The sequence below is a fragment of the Passer domesticus genome, chromosome 12 (genome assembly GCF_036417665.1).
Source record: "Passer domesticus isolate bPasDom1 chromosome 12, bPasDom1.hap1, whole genome shotgun sequence".
In the NCBI taxonomy this organism is placed as follows: Eukaryota; Metazoa; Chordata; class Aves; order Passeriformes; family Passeridae; genus Passer; species Passer domesticus.
The window spans coordinates 22,392,903-22,415,121 of record NC_087485.1 but is presented as its reverse complement, the minus strand read 5'-3'; positions in this window follow the sequence as shown (position 1 = coordinate 22,415,121).

The window sequence follows — 22,219 nt, the reverse complement described above, 5'->3', positions numbered from 1 at the left end:
TTTCTCAGGGGAAAGGGCATCGTTCGTGTCCAGGGCCCGGTGGCCCGGAGTGGCCAGCTGCCTGCTGAAATTCCGCATGCTTCAGGATATCTCCCAGATGCAAGGTGCCCCCACAGGCAACTGTGTCTGGTTTGACAGTGCCAAGTGCCTCCTGCAAACTGACATCAGGAACCTGGCCTGGTGAGTTTTGTTTCTCAGAGGAAAGGCCATCGTTCGTGTCCAGGGCCCGGTGGCCCGGAGTGGCCGGCTGCCTGCTGAAATTCCGCATGCTTCAGGATATCTCCCAGATGCAAGGTGCCCCCACAGGCAACTGTGTCTGGTTTGACAGTGCCAAGTGCCTCCTGCAAACTGAGATCAGGAACCTGGCCTGGTGAGTTTTGTTTCTCAGGGGAAAGGGCATCGTTCGTGTCCAGGGCCCGGTGGCCCGGAGTGGCCGGCTGCCTGCTGAAATTCCGCATGCTTCAGGATATCTCCCAGATGCAAGGTGCCCCCACAGGCAACTGTGTCTGGTTTGACAGTGCCAAGTGCCTCCTGCAAACTGACATCAGGAACCTGGCCTGGTGAGTTTTGTTTCTCAGGGGAAAGGGCATCGTTTGTGTCTAGGGCCCGGTGGCCCGGAGTGGCCGGCTGCCTGCTGAAATTCCATATGCTTCAGGATACCTCCCAGATGCAAGGTGCCCCCACAGGCAACTGTGTCTGGTTTGAGAGTGCCAAGTGCCTCCTGCAAACTGACATCAGGAACCTGGCCTGGTGAGTTTTGTTTCTCAGGGGAAAGGCCATCGTTCATGTCCAGGGCCCGGTGGCCCGGAGTGCCGGCTGCCTGCTGAAATTCCGCATGCTTCAGGATATCTCCCAGATGCAAGGTGCCCCCACAGGCAACTGTGTCTGGTTTGACAGTGCCAAGTGCCTCCTGCAAACTGACATCAGGAACCTGGCCTGGTGAGTTTTGTTTCTCAGGGGAAAGGGCATGGTTCGTGTCCAGGGCCCGGTGGCCCGGAGTGGCCGGCTGCCTGCTGAAATTCCGCATGCTTCAGGATATCTCCCAGATGCAAGGTGCCCCCACAGGCAACTGTGTCTGGTTTGACAGTGCCAAGTGCCTCCTGCAAACTGACATCAGGAACCTGGCCTGGTGACTTTTGTTTCTCAGGGGAAAGGGCATCGTTCGTGTCCAGGGCCCGGTGGCCCGGAGTGGCCGGCTGCCTGCTGAAATTCCGCATTCTTCAGGATATCTCCCAGATGCAAGGTGCCCCCACAGGCAACTGTGTCTGGTTTGACAGTGCCAAGTGCCTCCTGCAAACTGAGATCAGGAACCTGGCCTGGTGAGTTTTGTTTCTCAGGGGAAAGGGCATGGTTCGTGTCCAGGGCCCGGTGGCCCGGAGTGGCCGGCTGCCTGCTGAAATTCCGCATGCTTCAGGATATCTCCCAGATGCAAGGTGCCCCCACAGGCAACTGTGTCTGGTTTGACAGTGCCAAGTGCCTCCTGCAAACTGACATCAGGAACCTGGCCTGGTGAGTTTTGTTTCTCAGGGGAAATGGCATCGTTCGTGTCCAGGGCCCGGTGACACGGAGTGGCCGGCTGCCTGCTGAAATTCCGCATGGTTCAGGATATCTCCCAGATGCAAGGTGCCCCCACAGGCAACTGTGTCTGGTTTGACAGTGCCAAGTGCCTCCTGCAAACTGACATCAGGAACCTGGCCTGGTGAGTTTTGTTTCTCAGGGGAAAGGCCATCGTTTGTGTCCAGGGCCCGGTGGCCCGGAGTGGCCGGCTGCCTGCTGAAATTCCGCATTCTTCAGGATATCTCCCAGATGCAAGGAGCACCCACAGGCAACTGTGTCTGGTTTGACAGTGCCAAGTGCCTCCTGCAAACTGACATCAGGAACCTGGCCTGGTGAGTTTTGTTTCTCAGGGGAAAGGGCATCGTTTGTGTCCAGGGCCCGGTGGCCCGGAGTGGCCGGCTGCCTGCTGAAATTCCGTATGCTTAAGGATACCTCCCAGATGCAAGGTGCACCCACAGGCAACTGTGTCTGGTTTGACAGTGCCAAGTGCCTCCTGCAAACTGACATCAGGAACCTGGCCTGGTGAGTTTTGTTTCTCAGGGGAAAGGGCATCGTTCGTGTCCAGGGCCCGGTGGCCCGGAGTGGCTGGCTGCCTGCTGAAATTCCGCATGCTTCAGGATATCTCCCAGATGCAAGGTGCCCCCACAGGCAACTGTGTCTGGTTTGACAGTGCCAAGTGCCTCCTGCAAACTGACATCAGGAACCTGGCCTGGTGAGTTTTGTTTCTCAGGGGAAAGGGCATCGTTTGTGTCCAGGGCCCGGTGGCCCGGAGTGGCCAGCTGCCTGCTGAAATTCCGCATGCTTCAGGATATCTCCCAGATGCAAGGTGCCCCCACAGGCAACTGTGTCTGGTTTGACAGTGCCAAGTGCCTCCTGCAAACTGACATCAGGAACCTGGCCTGGTGAGTTTTGTTTCTCAGGGGAAAGGGCATCGTTCGTGTCCAGGGCCCGGTGGCCCGGAGTGGCCGGCTGCCTGCTGAAATTCCGCATGCTTCAGGATATCTCCCAGATGCAAGGTGCACCCACAGGCAACTGTGTCTGGTTTGAGAGTGCCAAGTGCCTCCTGCAAACTGACATCAGGAACCTGGCCTGGTGATTTTTGTTTCTCTGGGGAAAGGGCATGGTTCATGTCCAGGGCCCGGTGGCCCGGAGTGGCCGGCTGCCTGCTGAAATTCCGCATGCTTCAGGATATCTCCCAGATGCAAGGTGCCCCCACAGGCAACCTTGTCTTGTTTGACAGTGCCAAGTGCCTCCTGCAAACTGACATCAGGAACCTGGCCTGGTGAGTTTTGTTTCTCAGGGGAAAGGGCATCGTTTGTGTCTAGGGCCCGGTGGCCCGGAGTGGCCGGCTGCCTGCTGAAATTCCATATGCTTCAGGATACCTCCCAGATGCAAGGTGCCCCCACAGGCAACTGTGTCTGGTTTGAGAGTGCCAAGTGCCTCCTGCAAACTGACATCAGGAACCTGGCCTGGTGAGTTTTGTTTCTCAGGGGAAAGGCCATCGTTCATGTCCAGGGCCCGGTGGCCCGGAGTGGCCGGCTGCCTGCTGAAATTCCGCATGCTTCAGGATATCTCCCAGATGCAAGGTGCCCCCACAGGCAACTGTGTCTGGTTTGACAGTGCCAAGTGCCTCCTGCAAACTGACATCAGGAACCTGGCCTGGTGAGTTTTGTTTCTCAGGGGAAAGGGCATGGTTCATGTCCAGGGCCCGGTGGCCCGGAGTGGCCGGCTGCCTGCTGAAATTCCGCATGCTTCAGGATATCTCCCAGATGCAAGGTGCCCCCACAGGCAACTGTGTCTGGTTTGACAGTGCCAAGTGCCTCCTGCAAACTGAGATCAGGAACCTGGCCTGGTGAGTTTTGTTTCTCAGGGGAAAGGGCATCGTTCGTGTCCAGGGCCCGGTGGCCCGGAGTGGCCGGCTGCCTGCTGAAATTCCGCATGCTTCAGGATATCTCCCAGATGCAAGGTGCACCCACAGGCAACTGTGTCTGGTTTGAGAGTGCCAAGTGCCTCCTGCAAACTGACATCAGGAACCTGGCCTGGTGATTTTTGTTTCTCAGGGGAAAGGGCATGGTTCATGTCCAGGGCCCGGTGGCCCGGAGTGGCCGGCTGCCTGCTGAAATTCCGCATGCTTCAGGATATCTCCCAGATGCAAGGTGCCCCCACAGGCAACCTTGTCTTGTTTGACAGTGCCAAGTGCCTCCTGCAAACTGACATCAGGAACCTGGCCTGGTGAGTTTTGTTTCTCAGGGGAAAGGGCATCGTTTGTGTCTAGGGCCCGGTGGCCCGGAGTGGCCGGCTGCCTGCTGAAATTCCATATGCTTCAGGATACCTCCCAGATGCAAGGTGCCCCCACAGGCAACTGTGTCTGGTTTGAGAGTGCCAAGTGCCTCCTGCAAACTGACATCAGGAACCTGGCCTGGTGAGTTTTGTTTCTCAGGGGAAAGGCCATCGTTCATGTCCAGGGCCCGGTGGCCCGGAGTGGCCGGCTGCCTGCTGAAATTCCGCATGCTTCAGGATATCTCCCAGATGCAAGGTGCCCCCACAGGCAACTGTGTCTGGTTTGACAGTGCCAAGTGCCTCCTGCAAACTGACATCAGGAACCTGGCCTGGTGAGTTTTGTTTCTCAGGGGAAAGGGCATGGTTCATGTCCAGGGCCCGGTGGCCCGGAGTGGCCGGCTGCCTGCTGAAATTCCGCATGCTTCAGGATATCTCCCAGATGCAAGGTGCCCCCACAGGCAACTGTGTCTGGTTTGACAGTGCCAAGTGCCTCCTGCAAACTGACATCAGGAACCTGATGACTTTTGTTTCTCAGGGGAAAGGGCATCGTTCGTGTCCAGGGCCCGGTGGCCGGGAGTGGCCGGCTGCCTGCTGAAATTCCGCATGGTTCAGGATATCTCCCAGATGCAAGGTGCCCCCACAGGCAACTGTGTCTGGTTTGAGAGTGCCAAGTGCCTCCTGCAAACTGACATCAGGAACCTGGCCTGGTGAGTTTTGTTTCTCAGGGGAAAGGGCATCGTTCGTGTCCAGGGCCCGGTGGCCCGGAGTGGCCGGCTGCCTGCTGAAATTCCGCATGCTTCAGGATATCTCCCAGATGCAAGGTGCACCCACAGGCAACTGTGTCTGGTTTGACAGTGCCAAGTGCCTCCTGCAAACTGACATCAGGAACCTGGCCTGGTGACTTTTGTTTCTCAGGGGAAAGGGCATCGTTCGTGTCCAGGGCCCGGTGGCCCGGAGTGGCCGGCTGCCTGCTGAAATTCCGCATGCTTCAGGATATCTCCCAGATGCAAGGTGCCCCCACAGGCAACTGTGTCTGGTTTGAGAGTGCCAAGTGCCTCCTGCAAACTGACATCAGGAACCTGGCCTGGTGAGTTTTGTTTCTCAGGGGAAAGGGCATCGTTTGTGTCCAGGGCCCGGTGGCCCGGAGTGGCCAGCTGCCTGCTGAAATTCCGCATGCTTCAGGATATCTCCCAGATGCAAGGTGCCCCCACAGGCAACTGTGTCTGGTTTGACAGTGCCAAGTGCCTCCTGCAAACTGACATCAGGAACCTGGCCTGGTGAGTTTTGTTTCTCAGGGGAAAGGGCATGGTTCGTGTCCAGGGCCCGGTGGCCCGGAGTGGCCGGCTGCCTGCTGAAATTCCGCATGCTTCAGGATATCTCCCAGATGCAAGGTGCACCCACAGGCAACTGTGTCTGTTTTGAGAGTGCCAAGTGCCTCCTGCAAACTGACATCAGGAACCTGGCCTGGTGAGTTTTGTTTCTCAGGGGAAAGGGCATCGTTCGTGTCCAGGGCCCGGTGGCCCGGAGTGGCCGGCTGCCTGCTGAAATTCCGCATTCTTCAGGATATCTCCCAGATGCAAGGTGCCCCCACAGGCAACTGTGTCTGGTTTGACAGTGCCAAGTGCCTCCTGCAAACTGACATCAGGAACCTGGCCTGGTGACTTTTGTTTCTCCGGGGAAAGGGCATCGTTTGTGTCTAGGTCCCGGTGGCCCGGAGTGGCCGGCTGCCTGCTGAAATTCCATATGCTTCAGGATATCTCCCAGATGCAAGGTGCCCCCACAGGCAACTGTGTCTGGTTTGAGAGTGCCAAGTGCCTCCTGCAAACTGACATCAGGAACCTGGCCTGGTGAGTTTTGTTTCTCAGGGGAAAGGCCATCGTTCATGTCCAGGGCCCGGTGGCCCGGAGTGCCGGCTGCCTGCTGAAATTCCGCATGCTTCAGGATATCTCCCAGATGCAAGGTGCCCCCACAGGCAACTGTGTCTGGTTTGACAGTGCCAAGTGCCTCCTGCAAACTGACATCAGGAACCTGGCCTGGTGAGTTTTGTTTCTCAGGGGAAAGGCCATCGTTCGTGTCCAGGGCCCGGTGGCCTGGAGTGGCCGGCTGCCTGCTGAAATTCCGCATGCTTCAGGATATCTCCCAGATGCAAGGTGCCCCCACAGGCAACTGTGTCTGGTTTGACAGTGCCAAGTGCCTCCTGCAAACTGACATCAGGAACCTGGCCTGGTGAGTTTTGTTTCTCAGGGGAAAGGGCATCGTTCGTGTCCAGGGCCCGGTGGCCCGGAGTGGCCGGCTGCCTGCTGAAATTCCGCATGCTTCAGGATATCTCCCAGATGCAAGGTGCACCCACAGGCAACTGTGTCTGGTTTGAGAGTGCCAAGTGCCTCCTGCAAACTGACATCAGGAACCTGGCCTGGTGAGTTTTGTTTCTCAGGGGAAAGGGCATCGTTCGTGTCCAGGGCCCGGTGGCCCGGAGTGGCCGGCTGCCTGCTGAAATTCCGCATTCTTCAGGATATCTCCCAGATGCAAGGTGCCCCCACAGGCAACTGTGTCTGGTTTGACAGTGCCAAGTGCCTCCTGCAAACTGACATCAGGAACCTGGCCTGGTGACTTTTGTTTCTCAGGGGAAAGGCCATCGTTTGTGTCTAGGTCCCGGTGGCCCGGAGTGGCCGGCTGCCTGCTGAAATTCCATATGCTTCAGGATACCTCCCAGATGCAAGGTGCCCCCACAGGCAACTGTGTCTGGTTTGAGAGTGCCAAGTGCCTCCTGCAAACTGACATCAGGAACCTGGCCTGGTGAGTTTTGTTTCTCAGGGGAAAGGCCATCGTTCATGTCCAGGGCCCGGTGGCCCGGAGTGCCGGCTGCCTGCTGAAATTCCGCATGCTTCAGGATATCTCCCAGATGCAAGGTGCCCCCACAGGCAACTGTGTCTGGTTTGACAGTGCCAAGTGCCTCCTGCAAACTGACATCAGGAACCTGGCCTGGTGAGTTTTGTTTCTCAGGGGAAAGGGCATGGTTCGTGTCCAGGGCCCGGTGGCCCGGAGTGGCCGGCTGCCTGCTGAAATTCCGCATGCTTCAGGATATCTCCCAGATGCAAGGTGCCCCCACAGGCAACTGTGTCTGGTTTGACAGTGCCAAGTGCCTCCTGCAAACTGACATCAGGAACCTGGCCTGGTGACTTTTGTTTCTCAGGGGAAAGGGCATGGTTCGTGTCCAGGGCCCGGTGGCCCGGAGTGGCCGGCTGCCTGCTGAAATTCCGCATTCTTCAGGATATCTCCCAGATGCAAGGTGCCCCCACAGGCAACTGTGTCTGGTTTGACAGTGCCAAGTGCCTCCTGCAAACTGACATCAGGAACCTGGCCTGGTGAGTTTTGTTTCTCAGGGGAAAGGGCATGGTTCGTGTCCAGGGCCCGGTGGCCCGGAGTGGCCGGCTGCCTGCTGAAATTCCGCATGCTTCAGGATATCTCCCAGATGCAAGGCGCCCCCACAGGCAACTGTGTCTGGTTTGACAGTGCCAAGTGCCTCCTGCAAACTGACATCAGGAACCTGGCCTGGTGAGTTTTGTTTCTCAGGGGAAAGGGCATCGTTCGTGTCCAGGGCCCGGTGACCCGGAGTGGCCGGCTGCCTGCTGAAATTCCGCATGGTTCAGGATATCTCCCAGATGCAAGGTGCCCCCACAGGCAACTGTGTCTGGTTTGACAGTGCCAAGTGCCTCCTGCAAACTGACATCAGGAACCTGGCCTGGTGAGTTTTGTTTCTCAGGGGAAAGGCCATCGTTTGTGTCCAGGGCCCGGTGGCCCGGAGTGGCCGGCTGCCTGCTGAAATTCCGCATTCTTCAGGATATCTCCCAGATGCAAGGTGCCCCCACAGGCAACTGTGTCTGGCTTGACAGTGCCAAGTGCCTCCTGCAAACTGACATCAGGAACCTGGCCTGGTGAGTTTTGTTTCTCAGGGGAAAGGGCATCGTTTGTGTCTAGGGCCCGGTGGCCCGGAGTGGCCGGCTGCCTGCTGAAATTACATATGCTTCAGGATACCTCCCAGATGCAAGGTGCCCCCACAGGCAACTGTGTCTGGTTTGAGAGTGCCAAGTGCCTCCTGCAAACTGACATCAGGAACCTGGCCTGGTGAGTTTTGTTTCTCAGGGCAAAGGCCATCGTTCATGTCCAGGGCCCGGTGGCCCGGAGTGCCGGCTGCCTGCTGAAATTCCGCATGCTTCAGGATATCTCCCAGATGCAAGGTGCCCCCACAGGCAACTGTGTCTGGTTTGAGAGTGCCAAGTGCCTCCTGCAAACTGACATCAGGAACCTGGCCTGGTGAGTTTTGTTTCTCAGGGGAAAGGGCATGGTTCGTGTCCAGGGCCCGGTGGCCCGGAGTGGCCGGCTGCCTGCTGAAATTCCGCATGCTTCAGGATATCTCCCAGAAGCAAGGTGCCCCCACAGGCAACTGTGTCTGGTTTGACAGTGGCAAGTGCCTCCTGCAAACTGACATCAGGAACTTGGCCTGGTGAGTTTTGTTTCTCAGGGGAAAGGGCATCGTTCGTGTCCAGGGCCCGGTGGCCCAGAGTGGCCGGCTGCCTGCTGAAATTCCGCATGGTTCAGGATATCTCCCAGATGCAAGGTGCCCCCACAGGCAACTGTGTCTTGTTTGACAGTGCCAAGCGCCTCCTGCAAACTGACATCAGGAACCTGGCCTGGTGAGTTTTGTTTCTCAGGGGAAAGGCCATCGTTCGTGTCCAGGGCCCGGTGGCCCGGAGTGGCCGGCTGCCTGCTGAAATTGCGCATGCTTCAGGATATCTCCCAGATGCAAGGTGCACCCACAGGCAACTGTGTCTGGTTTGAGAGTGCCAAGTGCCTCCTGCAAACTGACATCAGAACCTGGCCTGGTGAGTTTTGTTTCTCAGGGGAAAGGCCATCGTTCGTGTCCAGGGCCCGGTGGCCCGGAGTGGCCGGCTGCCTGCTGAAATTCCGCATGGTTCAGGATATCTCCCAGATGCAAGGCGCCCCCACAGGCAACTGTGTCTGGTTTGAGAGTGCCAAGTGCCTCCTGCAAACTGACATCAGGAACCTGGCCTGGTGAGTTTTGTTTCTCAGGGGAAAGGGCATCGTTCGTGTCCAGGGCCCGGTGGCCCGGAGTGGCCGGCTGCCTTCTGAAATTCTGCATGCTTCAGGATATCTCCCAGATGCAAGGTGCACCCACAGGCAACTGTGTCTGGTTTGAGAGTGCCAAGTGCCTCCTGCAAACTGACATCAGGAACTTGGCCTGGTGAGTTTTGTTTCTCAGGGCAAAGGCCATCGTTTGTGTCCAGGGCCCGGTGGCCCGGAGTGCCGGCTGCCTGCTGAAATTCCGCATGCTTCAGGATATCTCCCAGATGCAAGGTGCCCCCACAGGCAACTGTGTCTGGTTTGACAGTGCCAAGTGCCTCCTGCAAACTGACATCAGAACCTGGCCTGGTGAGTTTTGTTTCTCAGGGGAAAGGCCATCGTTCGTGTCCAGGGCCCGGTGGCCCGGAGTGGCCGGCTGCCTGCTGAAATTCCGCATGCTTCAGGATATCTCCCAGATGCAACGTGCCCCCACAGGCAACTGTGTCTGGTTTGACAGTGCCAAGTGCCTCCTGCAAACTGACATCAGGAACCTGGCCTGGTGAGTTTTGTTTCTCAGGGGAAAGGCCATCGTTCGTGTCCAGGGCCCGGTGTCCTAGAGTGGCCGGCTGCCTGCTGAAATTACACATGGTTCAGGATATCTCCCAGATGCAAGGTGCCCCCACAGGCAACTGTGTCTGGTTTGAGAGTGCCAAGTGCCTCCTGCAAACTGACATCAGGAACCTGGCCTGGTGAGTTTTGTTTCTCAGGGGAAAGGGCATCGTTCGTGTCCAGGGCCCGGTGGCCCAGAATGGCCGGCTGCCTGCTGAAATTCCATATGCTTCAGGATACCTCCCAGATGCAAGGTGCCCCCACAGGCAACTGTGTCTGGTTTGACAGTGCCAAGTGCCTCCTGCAAACTGACATCAGGAACCTGGCCTGGTGACTTTTGTTTCTCAGGGGAAAGGGCATCGTTCGTGTCCAGGGCCCGGTGGCCCGGAGTGGCCGGCTGCCTTCTGAAATTCCGCATGCTTCAGGATATCTCCCAGATGCAAGGTGCCCCCACAGGCAACTGTGTCTGGTTTGACAGTGCCAAGTGCCTCCTGCAAACTGACATCAGGAACCTGGCCTGGTGACTTTTGTTTCTCAGGGGAAAGGGCATCGTTCGTGTCCAGGGCCCGGTGGCCCGGAGTGGCCGGCTGCCTGCTGAAATTCCGCATGCTTCAGGATATCTCCCAGATGCAAGGTGCCCCCACAGGCAACTGTGTCTGGTTTGACAGTGCCAAGTGCCTCCTGCAAACTGACATCAGGAACCTGGCCTGGTGAGTTTTGTTTCTCAGGGGAAAGGGCATCGTTCGTGTCCATGGCCCGGTGGCCCGGAGTGGCCGGCTGCCTGCTGAAATTCTGCATGCTTCAGGATATCTCCCAGAAGCAAGGTGCACCCACAGGCAACTGTGTCTGGTTTCACAGTGCCAAGTGCCTCCTGCAAACTGACATCAGGAACTTGGCCTGGTGAGTTTTGTTTCTCAGGGCAAAGGCCATCGTTTGTGTCCAGGGCCCGGTGTCCTAGAGTGTCCATCTGCGTGCTGAAATTACACATGGTTCAGGATATCTCCCAGATGCAAGGTGCCCCCACAGGCAACTGTGTCTGGTTTGACAGTGCCAAGTGCCTCCTGCAAACTGACATCAGGAACCTGGCCTGGTGAGTTTTGTTTCTCAGGGGAAAGGCCATCGTTCGTGTCCAGTGCCCGGTGGCCCAGAGTGGCCGGCTGCCTGCTGAAATTCCGTATGCTCCAGGATACCTCCCAGATGCAAGGTGCCCCCACAGGCAACTGTGTCTGGTTTGACAGTGCCAAGTGCCTCCTGCAAACTGACATCAGGAACCTGGCCTGGTGAGTTTTGTTTCTCAGGGGAAAGGGCATCGTTCGTGTCCAGGGCCCGGTGGCCCGGAGTGGCCGGCTGCCTGCTGAAATTCCGCATGGTTCAGGATATCTCCCAGATGCAAGGTGCCCCCACAGGCAACTGTGTCTGGTTTGAGAGTGCCAAGTGCCTCCTGCAAACTGACATCAGGAACCTGGCCTGGTGAGTTTTGTTTCTCAGGGGAAAGGGCATCGTTCGTGTCCAGGGCCCGGTGGCCCGGAGTGGCCGGCTGCCTGCTGAAATTCCGCATGCTTCAGGATATCTCCCAGATGCAAGGTGCCCCCACAGGCAACTGTGTCTGGTTTGAGAGTGCCAAGTGCCTCCTGCAAACTGACATCAGAACCTGGCCTGGTGAGTTTTGTTTCTCAGGGGAAAGGCCATCGTTCGTGTCCAGGGCCCGGTGGCCCGGAGTGGGCGGCTGCCTGCTGAAATTCCGCATGCTTCAGGATATCTCCCAGATGCAAGGCGCCCCCACAGGCAACTGTGTCTGGTTTGAGAGTGCCAAGTGCCTCCTGCAAACTGACATCAGGAACCTGGCCTGGTGAGTTTTGTTTCTCAGGGGAAAGGGCATCGTTCGTGTCCAGGGCCCGGTGGCCCGGAGTGGCCGGCTGCCTGCTGAAATTCTGCATGCTTCAGGATATCTCCCAGATGCAAGGTGCACCCACAGGCAACTGTGTCTGGTTTGACAGTGCCAAGTGCCTCCTGCAAACTGACATCAGGAACTTGGCCTGGTGAGTTTTGTTTCTCAGGGCAAAGGCCATCGTTTGTGTCCAGGGCCCGGTGGCCCGGAGTGGCGGCTGCCTGCTGAAATTCCGCATGCTTCAGGATATCTCCCAGATGCAAGGTGCCCCCACAGGCAACTGTGTCTGGTTTGAGAGTGCCAAGTGCCTCCTGCAAACTGACATCAGGAACCTGGCCTGGTGAGTTTTGTTTCTCAGGGGAAAGGGCATCGTTCGTGTCCAGGGCCCGGTGACCCGGAGTGGCCGGCTGCCTGCTGAAATTCCGCATGGTTCAGGATATCTCCCAGATGCAAGGTGCCCCCACAGGCAACTGTGTCTGGTTTGACAGTGCCAAGTGCCTCCTGCAAACTGACATCAGGAACCTGGCCTGGTGAGTTTTGTTTCTCAGGGGAAAGGCCATCGTTTGTGTCCAGGGCCCGGTGGCCCGGAGTGGCCGGCTGCCTGCTGAAATTCCGCATTCTTCAGGATATCTCCCAGATGCAAGGTGCCCCCACAGGCAACTGTGTCTGGCTTGACAGTGCCAAGTGCCTCCTGCAAACTGACATCAGGAACCTGGCCTGGTGAGTTTTGTTTCTCAGGGCAAAGGCCATCGTTCGTGTCCAGGGCCCGGTGGCCCGGAGTGGCCGGCTGCCTGCTGAAATTGCGCATGCTTCAGGATATCTCCCAGATGCAAGGTGCACCCACAGGCAACTGTGTCTGGTTTGAGAGTGCCAAGTGCCTCCTGCAAACTGACATCAGAACCTGGCCTGGTGAGTTTTGTTTCTCAGGGGAAAGGCCATCGTTCCTGTCCAGGGCCCGGTGGCCCGGAGTGGCCGGCTGCCTGCTGAAATTCCGCATGCTTCAGGATATCTCCCAGATGCAAGGCGCCCCCACAGGCAACTGCGTCTGGTTTGAGAGTGCCAAGTGCCTCCTGCAAACTGACATCAGGAACCTGGCCTGGTGAGTTTTGTTTCTCAGGGGAAAGGGCATCGTTCGTGTCCAGGGCCCGGTGGCCCGGAGTGGCCGGCTGCCTGCTGAAATTCTGCATGCTTCAGGATATCTCCCAGATGCAAGGTGCCCCCACAGGCAACTGTGTCTGGTTTGACAGTGCCAAGTGCCTCCTGCAAACTGACATCAGGAACTTGGCCTGGTGAGTTTTGTTTCTCAGGGCAAAGGCCATCGTTTGTGTCCAGGGCACGGTGGCCCGGAGTGCCGGCTGCCTGCTGAAATTCCGCATGCTTCAGGATATCTCCCAGATGCAAGGTGCCCCCACAGGCAACTGTGTCTGGTTTGACAGTGCCAAGTGCCTCCTGCAAACTGACATCAGAACCTGGCCTGGTGAGTTTTGTTTCTCAGGGGAAATGGCATCGTTCGTGTCCAGGGCCCGGTGGCCCGGAGTGGCCGGCTGCCTGCTGAAATTCCGCATGCTTCAGGATATCTCCCAGATGCAAGGTGCACCCACAGGCAACTGTGTCTGGTTTGACAGTGCCAAGTGCCTCCTGCAAACTGACATCAGGAACCTGGCCTGGTGAGTTTTGTTTCTCAGGGGAAAGGGCATCGTTCGTGTCCAGGGCCCGGTGGCCCGGAGTGGCCGGCTGCCTGCTGAAATTCCGCATGGTTCAGGATATCTCCCAGATGCAAGGTGCCCCCACAGGCAACTGTGTCTGGCTTGACAGTGCCAAGTGCCTCCTGCAAACTGACATCAGGAACCTGGCCTGGTGAGTTTTGTTTCTCAGGGCAAAGGCCATCGTTCGTGTCCAGGGCCCGGTGGCCCGGAGTGGCCGGCTGCCTGCTGAAATTGCGCATGCTTCAGGATATCTCCCAGATGCAAGGTGCACCCACAGGCAACTGTGTCTGGTTTGAGAGTGCCAAGTGCCTCCTGCAAACTGACATCAGAACCTGGCCTGGTGAGTTTTGTTTCTCAGGGGAAAGGCCATCGTTCGTGTCCAGGGCCCGGTGGCCCGGAGTGGCCGGCTGCCTGCTGAAATTCCGCATGCTTCAGGATATCTCCCAGATGCAAGGCGCCCCCACAGGCAACTGTGTCTGGTTTGAGAGTGCCAAGTGCCTCCTGCAAACTGACATCAGGAACCTGGCCTGGTGAGTTTTGTTTCTCAGGGGAAAGGGCATCGTTCGTGTCCAGGGCCCGGTGGCCCGGAGTGGCCGGCTGCCTGCTGAAATTCTGCATGCTTCAGGATATCTCCCAGATGCAAGGTGCCCCCACAGGCAACTGTGTCTGGTTTGAGAGTGCCAAGTGCCTCCTGCAAACTGACATCAGGAACCTGGCCTGGTGAGTTTTGTTTCTCAGGGGAAAGGGCATCGTTCGTGTCCAGGGCCCGGTGGCCCGGAGTGGCCGGCTGCCTGCTGAAATTCCGCATGCTTCAGGATATCTCCCAGAAGCAAGGTGCACCCACAGGCAACTGTGTCTGGTTTCACAGTGCCAAGTGCCTCCTGCAAACTGACATCAGGAACTTGGCGTGGTGAGTTTTGTTTCTCAGGGCAAAGGCCATCGTTTGTGTCCAGGGCCCGGTGTCCTAGAGTGTCCATCTGCGTGCTGAAATTACACATGGTTCAGGATATCTCCCAGATGCAAGGTGCCCCCACAGGCAACTGTGTCTGGTTTGACAGTGCCAAGTGCCTCCTGCAAACTGACATCAGGAACCTGGCCTGGTGAGTTTTGTTTCTCAGGGGAAAGGCCATCGTTCGTGTCCAGTGCCCGGTGGCCCAGAGTGGCCGGCTGCCTGCTGAAATTCCGTATGCTCCAGGATACCTCCCAGATGCAAGGTGCCCCCACAGGCAACTGTGTCTGGTTTGACAGTGCCAAGTGCCTCCTGCAAACTGACATCAGGAACCTGGCCTGGTGAGTTTTGTTTCTCAGGGGAAAGGGCATCGTTCGTGTCCAGGGCCCGGTGGCCCGGAGTGGCCGGCTGCCTGCTGAAATTCCGCATGGTTCAGGATATCTCCCAGATGCAAGGTGCCCCCACAGGCAACTGTGTCTGGTTTGAGAGTGCCAAGTGCCTCCTGCAAACTGACATCAGGAACCTGGCCTGGTGAGTTTTGTTTCTCAGGGGAAAGGGCATCGTTCGTGTCCAGGGCCCGGTGGCCCGGAGTGGCCGGCTGCCTGCTGAAATTCCGCATGCTTCAGGATATCTCCCAGATGCAAGGTGCCCCCACAGGCAACTGTGTCTGGTTTGAGAGTGCCAAGTGCCTCCTGCAAACTGACATCAGAACCTGGCCTGGTGAGTTTTGTTTCTCAGGGGAAAGGCCATCGTTCGTGTCCAGGGCCCGGTGGCCCGGAGTGGGCGGCTGCCTGCTGAAATTCCGCATGCTTCAGGATATCTCCCAGATGCAAGGCGCCCCCACAGGCAACTGTGTCTGGTTTGAGAGTGCCAAGTGCCTCCTGCAAACTGACATCAGGAACCTGGCCTGGTGAGTTTTGTTTCTCAGGGGAAAGGGCATCGTTCGTGTCCAGGGCCCGGTGGCCCGGAGTGGCCGGCTGCCTGCTGAAATTCTGCATGCTTCAGGATATCTCCCAGATGCAAGGTGCACCCACAGGCAACTGTGTCTGGTTTGACAGTGCCAAGTGCCTCCTGCAAACTGACATCAGGAACTTGGCCTGGTGAGTTTTGTTTCTCAGGGCAAAGGCCATCGTTTGTGTCCAGGGCCCGGTGGCCCGGAGTGCCGGCTGCCTGCTGAAATTCCGCATGCTTCAGGATATCTCCCAGATGCAAGGTGCCCCCACAGGCAACTGTGTCTGGTTTGACAGTGCCAAGTGCCTCCTGCAAACTGACATCAGGAACCTGGCCTGGTGAGTTTTGTTTCTCAGGGGAAAGGGCATCGTTCGTGTCCAGGGCCCGGTGACCCGGAGTGGCCGGCTGCCTGCTGAAATTCCGCATGGTTCAGGATATCTCCCAGATGCAAGGTGCCCCCACAGGCAACTGTGTCTGGTTTGACAGTGCCAAGTGCCTCCTGCAAACTGACATCAGGAACCTGGCCTGGTGAGTTTTGTTTCTCAGGGGAAAGGCCATCGTTTGTGTCCAGGGCCCGGTGGCCCGGAGTGGCCGGCTGCCTGCTGAAATTCCGCATTCTTCAGGATATCTCCCAGATGCAAGGTGCCCCCACAGGCAACTGTGTCTGGCTTGACAGTGCCAAGTGCCTCCTGCAAACTGACATCAGGAACCTGGCCTGGTGAGTTTTGTTTCTCAGGGGAAAGGGCATCGTTCGTGTCCAGGGCCCGGTGGCCCGGAGTGGCCGGCTGCCTGCTGAAATTCTGCATGCTTCAGGATATCTCCCAGATGCAAGGTGCCCCCACAGGCAACTGTGTCTGGTTTGACAGTGCCAAGTGCCTCCTGCAAACTGACATCAGGAACTTGGCCTGGTGAGTTTTGTTTCTCAGGGCAAAGGCCATCGTTTGTGTCCAGGGCACGGTGGCCCGGAGTGCCGGCTGCCTGCTGAAATTCCGCATGCTTCAGGATATCTCCCAGATGCAAGGTGCCCCCACAGGCAACTGTGTCTGGTTTGACAGTGCCAAGTGCCTCCTGCAAACTGACATCAGAACCTGGCCTGGTGAGTTTTGTTTCTCAGGGGAAAGGCCATCGTTCGTGTCCAGGGCCCGGTGGCCCGGAGTGGCCGGCTGCCTGCTGAAATTCCGCATGCTTCAGGATATCTCCCAGATGCAAGGTGCACCCACAGGCAACTGTGTCTGGTTTGACAGTGCCAAGTGCCTCCTGCAAACTGACATCAGGAACCTGGCCTGGTGAGTTTTGTTTCTCAGGGGAAAGGGCATCGTTCGTGTCCAGGGCCCGGTGGCCCGGAGTGGCCGGCTGCCTGCTGAAATTCCGCATGGTTCAGGATATCTCCCAGATGCAAGGTGCCCCCACAGGCAACTGTGTCTGGCTTGACAGTGCCAAGTGCCTCCTGCAAACTGACATCAGGAACCTGGCCTGGTGAGTTTTGTTTCTCAGGGCAAAGGCCATCGTTCGTGTCCAGGGCCCGGTGGCCCGGAGTGGCCGGCTGCCTGCTGAAATTCCGCATGCTTCAGGATATCTCCCAGATGCAAGGTGCACCCACAGGCAACTGTGTCTGGTTTGAGAGTGCCAAGTGCCTCCTGCAAACTGACATCAGAACCTGGCCTGGTGAGTTTTGTTTCTCAGGGGAAAGGCCATCGTTCGTGTCCAGGGCCCGGTGGCCCGGAGTGGCCGGCTGCCTGCTGAAATTCCGCATGCTTCAGGATATCTCCCAGATGCAAGGCGCCCCCACAGGCAACTGTGTCTGGTTTGAGAGTGCCAAGTGCCTCCTGCAAACTGACATCAGGAACCTGGCCTGGTGAGTTTTGTTTCTCAGGGGAAAGGGCATCGTTCGTGTCCAGGGCCCGGTGGCCCGGAGTGGCCGGCTGCCTGCTGAAATTCTGCATGCTTCAGGATATCTCCCAGATGCAAGGTGCCCCCACAGGCAACTGTGTCTGGTTTGAGAGTGCCAAGTGCCTCCTGCAAACTGACATCAGGAACCTGGCCTGGTGAGTTTTGTTTCTCAGGGGAAAGGGCATCGTTCGTGTCCAGGGCCCGGTGGCCCGGAGTGGCCGGCTGCCTGCTGAAATTCCGCATGCTTCAGGATATCTCCCAGAAGCAAGGTGCACCCACAGGCAACTGTGTCTGGTTTCACAGTGCCAAGTGCCTCCTGCAAACTGACATCAGGAACTTGGCGTGGTGAGTTTTGTTTCTCAGGGCAAAGGCCATTGTTTGTGTCCAGGGCCCGGTGTCCTAGAGTGTCCATCTGCGTGCTGAAATTACACATGGTTCAGGATATCTCCCAGATGCAAGGTGCCCCCACAGGCAACTGTGTCTGGTTTGACAGTGCCAAGTGCCTCCTGCAAACTGACATCAGGAACCTGGCCTGGTGAGTTTTGTTTCTCAGGGGAAAGGCCATCGTTCGTGTCCAGTGCCCGGTGGCCCAGAGTGGCCGGCTGCCTGCTGAAATTCCGTATGCTCCAGGATACCTCCCAGATGCAAGGTGCCCCCACAGGCAACTGTGTCTGGTTTGACAGTGCCAAGTGCCTCCTGCAAACTGACATCAGGAACCTGGCCTGGTGAGTTTTGTTTCTCAGGGGAAAGGGCATCGTTCGTGTCCAGGGCCCGGTGGCCCGGAGTGGCCGGCTGCCTGCTGAAATTCCGCATGGTTCAGGATATCTCCCAGATGCAAGGTGCCCCCACAGGCAACTGTGTCTGGTTTGAGAGTGCCAAGTGCCTCCTGCAAACTGACATCAGGAACCTGGCCTGGTGAGTTTTGTTTCTCAGGGGAAAGGGCATCGTTCGTGTCCAGGGCCCGGTGGCCCGGAGTGGCCGGCTGCCTGCTGAAATTCCGCATGCTTCAGGATATCTCCCAGATGCAAGGTGCCCCCACAGGCAACTGTGTCTGGTTTGAGAGTGCCAAGTGCCTCCTGCAAACTGACATCAGAACCTGGCCTGGTGAGTTTTGTTTCTCAGGGGAAAGGCCATCGTTCGTGTCCAGGGCCCGGTGGCCCGGAGTGGGCGGCTGCCTGCTGAAATTCCGCATGGTTCAGGATATCTCCCAGATGCAAGGCGCCCCCACAGGCAACTGTGTCTGGTTTGAGAGTGCCAAGTGCCTCCTGCAAACTGACATCAGGAACCTGGCCTGGTGAGTTTTGTTTCTCAGGGGAAAGGGCATCGTTCGTGTCCAGGGCCCGGTGGCCCGGAGTGGCCGGCTGCCTGCTGAAATTCTGCATGCTTCAGGATATCTCCCAGATGCAAGGTGCACCCACAGGCAACTGTGTCTGGTTTGACAGTGCCAAGTGCCTCCTGCAAACTGACATCAGGAACTTGGCCTGGTGAGTTTTGTTTCTCAGGGCAAAGGCCATCGTTTGTGTCCAGGGCCCGGTGGCCCGGAGTGCCGGCTGCCTGCTGAAATTCCGCATGCTTCAGGATATCTCCCAGATGCAAGGTGCCCCCACAGGCAACTGTGTCTGGTTTGAGAGTGCCAAGTGCCTCCTGCAAACTGACATCAGGAACCTGGCCTGGTGAGTTTTGTTTCTCAGGGGAAAGGGCATCGTTCGTGTCCAGGGCCCGGTGACCCGGAGTGGCCGGCTGCCTGCTGAAATTCCGCATGGTTCAGGATATCTCCCAGATGCAAGGTGCCCCCACAGGCAACTGTGTCTGGTTTGACAGTGCCAAGTGCCTCCTGCAAACTGACATCAGGAACCTGGCCTGGTGAGTTTTGTTTCTCAGGGGAAAGGACATCGTTTGTGTCCAGGGCCCGGTGGCCCGGAGTGGCCGGCTGCCTGCTGAAATTCCGCATTCTTCAGGATATCTCCCAGATGCAAGGTGCCCCCACAGGCAACTGTGTCTGGCTTGACAGTGCCAAGTGCCTCCTGCAAACTGACATCAGGAACCTGGCCTGGTGAGTTTTGTTTCTCAGGGCAAAGGCCATCGTTCGTGTCCAGGGCCCGGTGGCCCGGAGTGGCCGGCTGCCTGCTGAAATTGCGCATGCTTCAGGATATCTCCCAGATGCAAGGTGCACCCACAGGCAACTGTGTCTGGTTTGAGAGTGCCAAGTGCCTCCTGCAAACTGACATCAGAACCTGGCCTGGTGAGTTTTGTTTCTCAGGGGAAAGGCCATCGTTCCTGTCCAGGGCCCGGTGGCCCGGAGTGGCCGGCTGCCTGCTGAAATTCCGCATGCTTCAGGATATCTCCCAGATGCAAGGCGCCCCCACAGGCAACTGCGTCTGGTTTGAGAGTGCCAAGTGCCTCCTGCAAACTGACATCAGGAACCTGGCCTGGTGAGTTTTGTTTCTCAGGGGAAAGGGCATCGTTCGTGTCCAGGGCCCGGTGGCCCGGAGTGGCCGGCTGCCTGCTGAAATTCTGCATGCTTCAGGATATCTCCCAGATGCAAGGTGCCCCCACAGGCAACTGTGTCTGGTTTGACAGTGCCAAGTGCCTCCTGCAAACTGACATCAGGAACTTGGCCTGGTGAGTTTTGTTTCTCAGGGCAAAGGCCATCGTTTGTGTCCAGGGCACGGTGGCCCGGAGTGCCGGCTGCCTGCTGAAATTCCGCATGCTTCAGGATATCTCCCAGATGCAAGGTGCCCCCACAGGCAACTGTGTCTGGTTTGAGAGTGCCAAGTGCCTCCTGCAAACTGACATCAGGAACCTGGCCTGGTGAGTTTTGTTTCTCAGGGGAAAGGGCATCGTTCGTGTCCAGGGCCCGGTGGCCCGGAGTGGCCGGCTGCCTGCTGAAATTCCGCATGCTTCAGGATATCTCCCAGATGCAAGGTGCACCCACAGGCAACTGTGTCTGGTTTGAGAGTGCCAAGTGCCTCCTGCAAACTGACATCAGAACCTGGCCTGGTGAGTTTTGTTTCTCAGGGGAAAGGCCATCGTTCGTGTCCAGGGCCCGGTGGCCCGGAGTGGCCGGCTGCCTGCTGAAATTCCGCATGCTTCAGGATATCTCCCAGATGCAAGGCGCCCCCACAGGCAACTGTGTCTGGTTTGAGAGTGCCAAGTGCCTCCTGCAAACTGACATCAGGAACCTGGCCTGGTGAGTTTTGTTTCTCAGGGGAAAGGGCATCGTTCGTGTCCAGGGCCCGGTGGCCCGGAGTGGCCGGCTGCCTGCTGAAATTCTGCATGCTTCAGGATATCTCCCAGATGCAAGGTGCCCCCACAGGCAACTGTGTCTGGTTTGAGAGTGCCAAGTGCCTCCTGCAAACTGACATCAGGAACCTGGCCTGGTGAGTTTTGTTTCTCAGGGGAAAGGGCATCGTTCGTGTCCAGGGCCCGGTGGCCCGGAGTGGCCGGCTGCCTGCTGAAATTCCGCATGCTTCAGGATATCTCCCAGAAGCAAGGTGCACCCACAGGCAACTGTGTCTGGTTTCACAGTGCCAAGTGCCTCCTGCAAACTGACATCAGGAACTTGGCGTGGTGAGTTTTGTTTCTCAGGGCAAAGGCCATCGTTTGTGTCCAGGGCCCGGTGTCCTAGAGTGTCCATCTGCGTGCTGAAATTACACATGGTTCAGGATATCTCCCAGATGCAAGGTGCCCCCACAGGCAACTGTGTCTGGTTTGACAGTGCCAAGTGCCTCCTGCAAACTGACATCAGGAACCTGGCCTGGTGAGTTTTGTTTCTCAGGGGAAAGGCCATCGTTCGTGTCCAGTGCCCGGTGGCCCAGAGTGGCCGGCTGCCTGCTGAAATTCCGTATGCTCCAGGATACCTCCCAGATGCAAGGTGCCCCCACAGGCAACTGTGTCTGGTTTGACAGTGCCAAGTGCCTCCTGCAAACTGACATCAGGAACCTGGCCTGGTGAGTTTTGTTTCTCAGGGGAAAGGGCATCGTTCGTGTCCAGGGCCCGGTGGCCCGGAGTGGCCGGCTGCCTGCTGAAATTCCGCATGGTTCAGGATATCTCCCAGATGCAAGGTGCCCCCACAGGCAACTGTGTCTGGTTTGAGAGTGCCAAGTGCCTCCTGCAAACTGACATCAGGAACCTGGCCTGGTGAGTTTTGTTTCTCAGGGGAAAGGGCATCGTTCGTGTCCAGGGCCCGGTGGCCCGGAGTGGCCGGCTGCCTGCTGAAATTCCGCATGCTTCAGGATATCTCCCAGATGCAAGGTGCCCCCACAGGCAACTGTGTCTGGTTTGAGAGTGCCAAGTGCCTCCTGCAAACTGACATCAGAACCTGGCCTGGTGAGTTTTGTTTCTCAGGGGAAAGGCCATCGTTCGTGTCCAGGGCCCGGTGGCCCGGAGTGGGCGGCTGCCTGCTGAAATTCCGCATGCTTCAGGATATCTCCCAGATGCAAGGCGCCCCCACAGGCAACTGTGTCTGGTTTGAGAGTGCCAAGTGCCTCCTGCAAACTGACATCAGGAACCTGGCCTGGTGAGTTTTGTTTCTCAGGGGAAAGGGCATCGTTCGTGTCCAGGGCCCGGTGGCCCGGAGTGGCCGGCTGCCTGCTGAAATTCTGCATGCTTCAGGATATCTCCCAGATGCAAGGTGCACCCACAGGCAACTGTGTCTGGTTTGACAGTGCCAAGTGCCTCCTGCAAACTGACATCAGGAACTTGGCCTGGTGAGTTTTGTTTCTCAGGGCAAAGGCCATCGTTTGTGTCCAGGGCCCGGTGGCCCGGAGTGCCGGCTGCCTGCTGAAATTCCGCATGCTTCAGGATATCTCCCAGATGCAAGGTGCCCCCACAGGCAACTGTGTCTGGTTTGAGAGTGCCAAGTGCCTCCTGCAAACTGACATCAGGAACCTGGCCTGGTGAGTTTTGTTTCTCAGGGGAAAGGGCATCGTTCGTGTCCAGGGCCCGGTGACCCGGAGTGGCCGGCTGCCTGCTGAAATTCCGCATGGTTCAGGATATCTCCCAGATGCAAGGTGCCCCCACAGGCAACTGTGTCTGGTTTGACAGTGCCAAGTGCCTCCTGCAAACTGACATCAGGAACCTGGCCTGGTGAGTTTTGTTTCTCAGGGGAAAGGACATCGTTTGTGTCCAGGGCCCGGTGGCCCGGAGTGGCCGGCTGCCTGCTGAAATTCCGCATTCTTCAGGATATCTCCCAGATGCAAGGTGCCCCCACAGGCAACTGTGTCTGGCTTGACAGTGCCAAGTGCCTCCTGCAAACTGACATCAGGAACCTGGCCTGGTGAGTTTTGTTTCTCAGGGCAAAGGCCA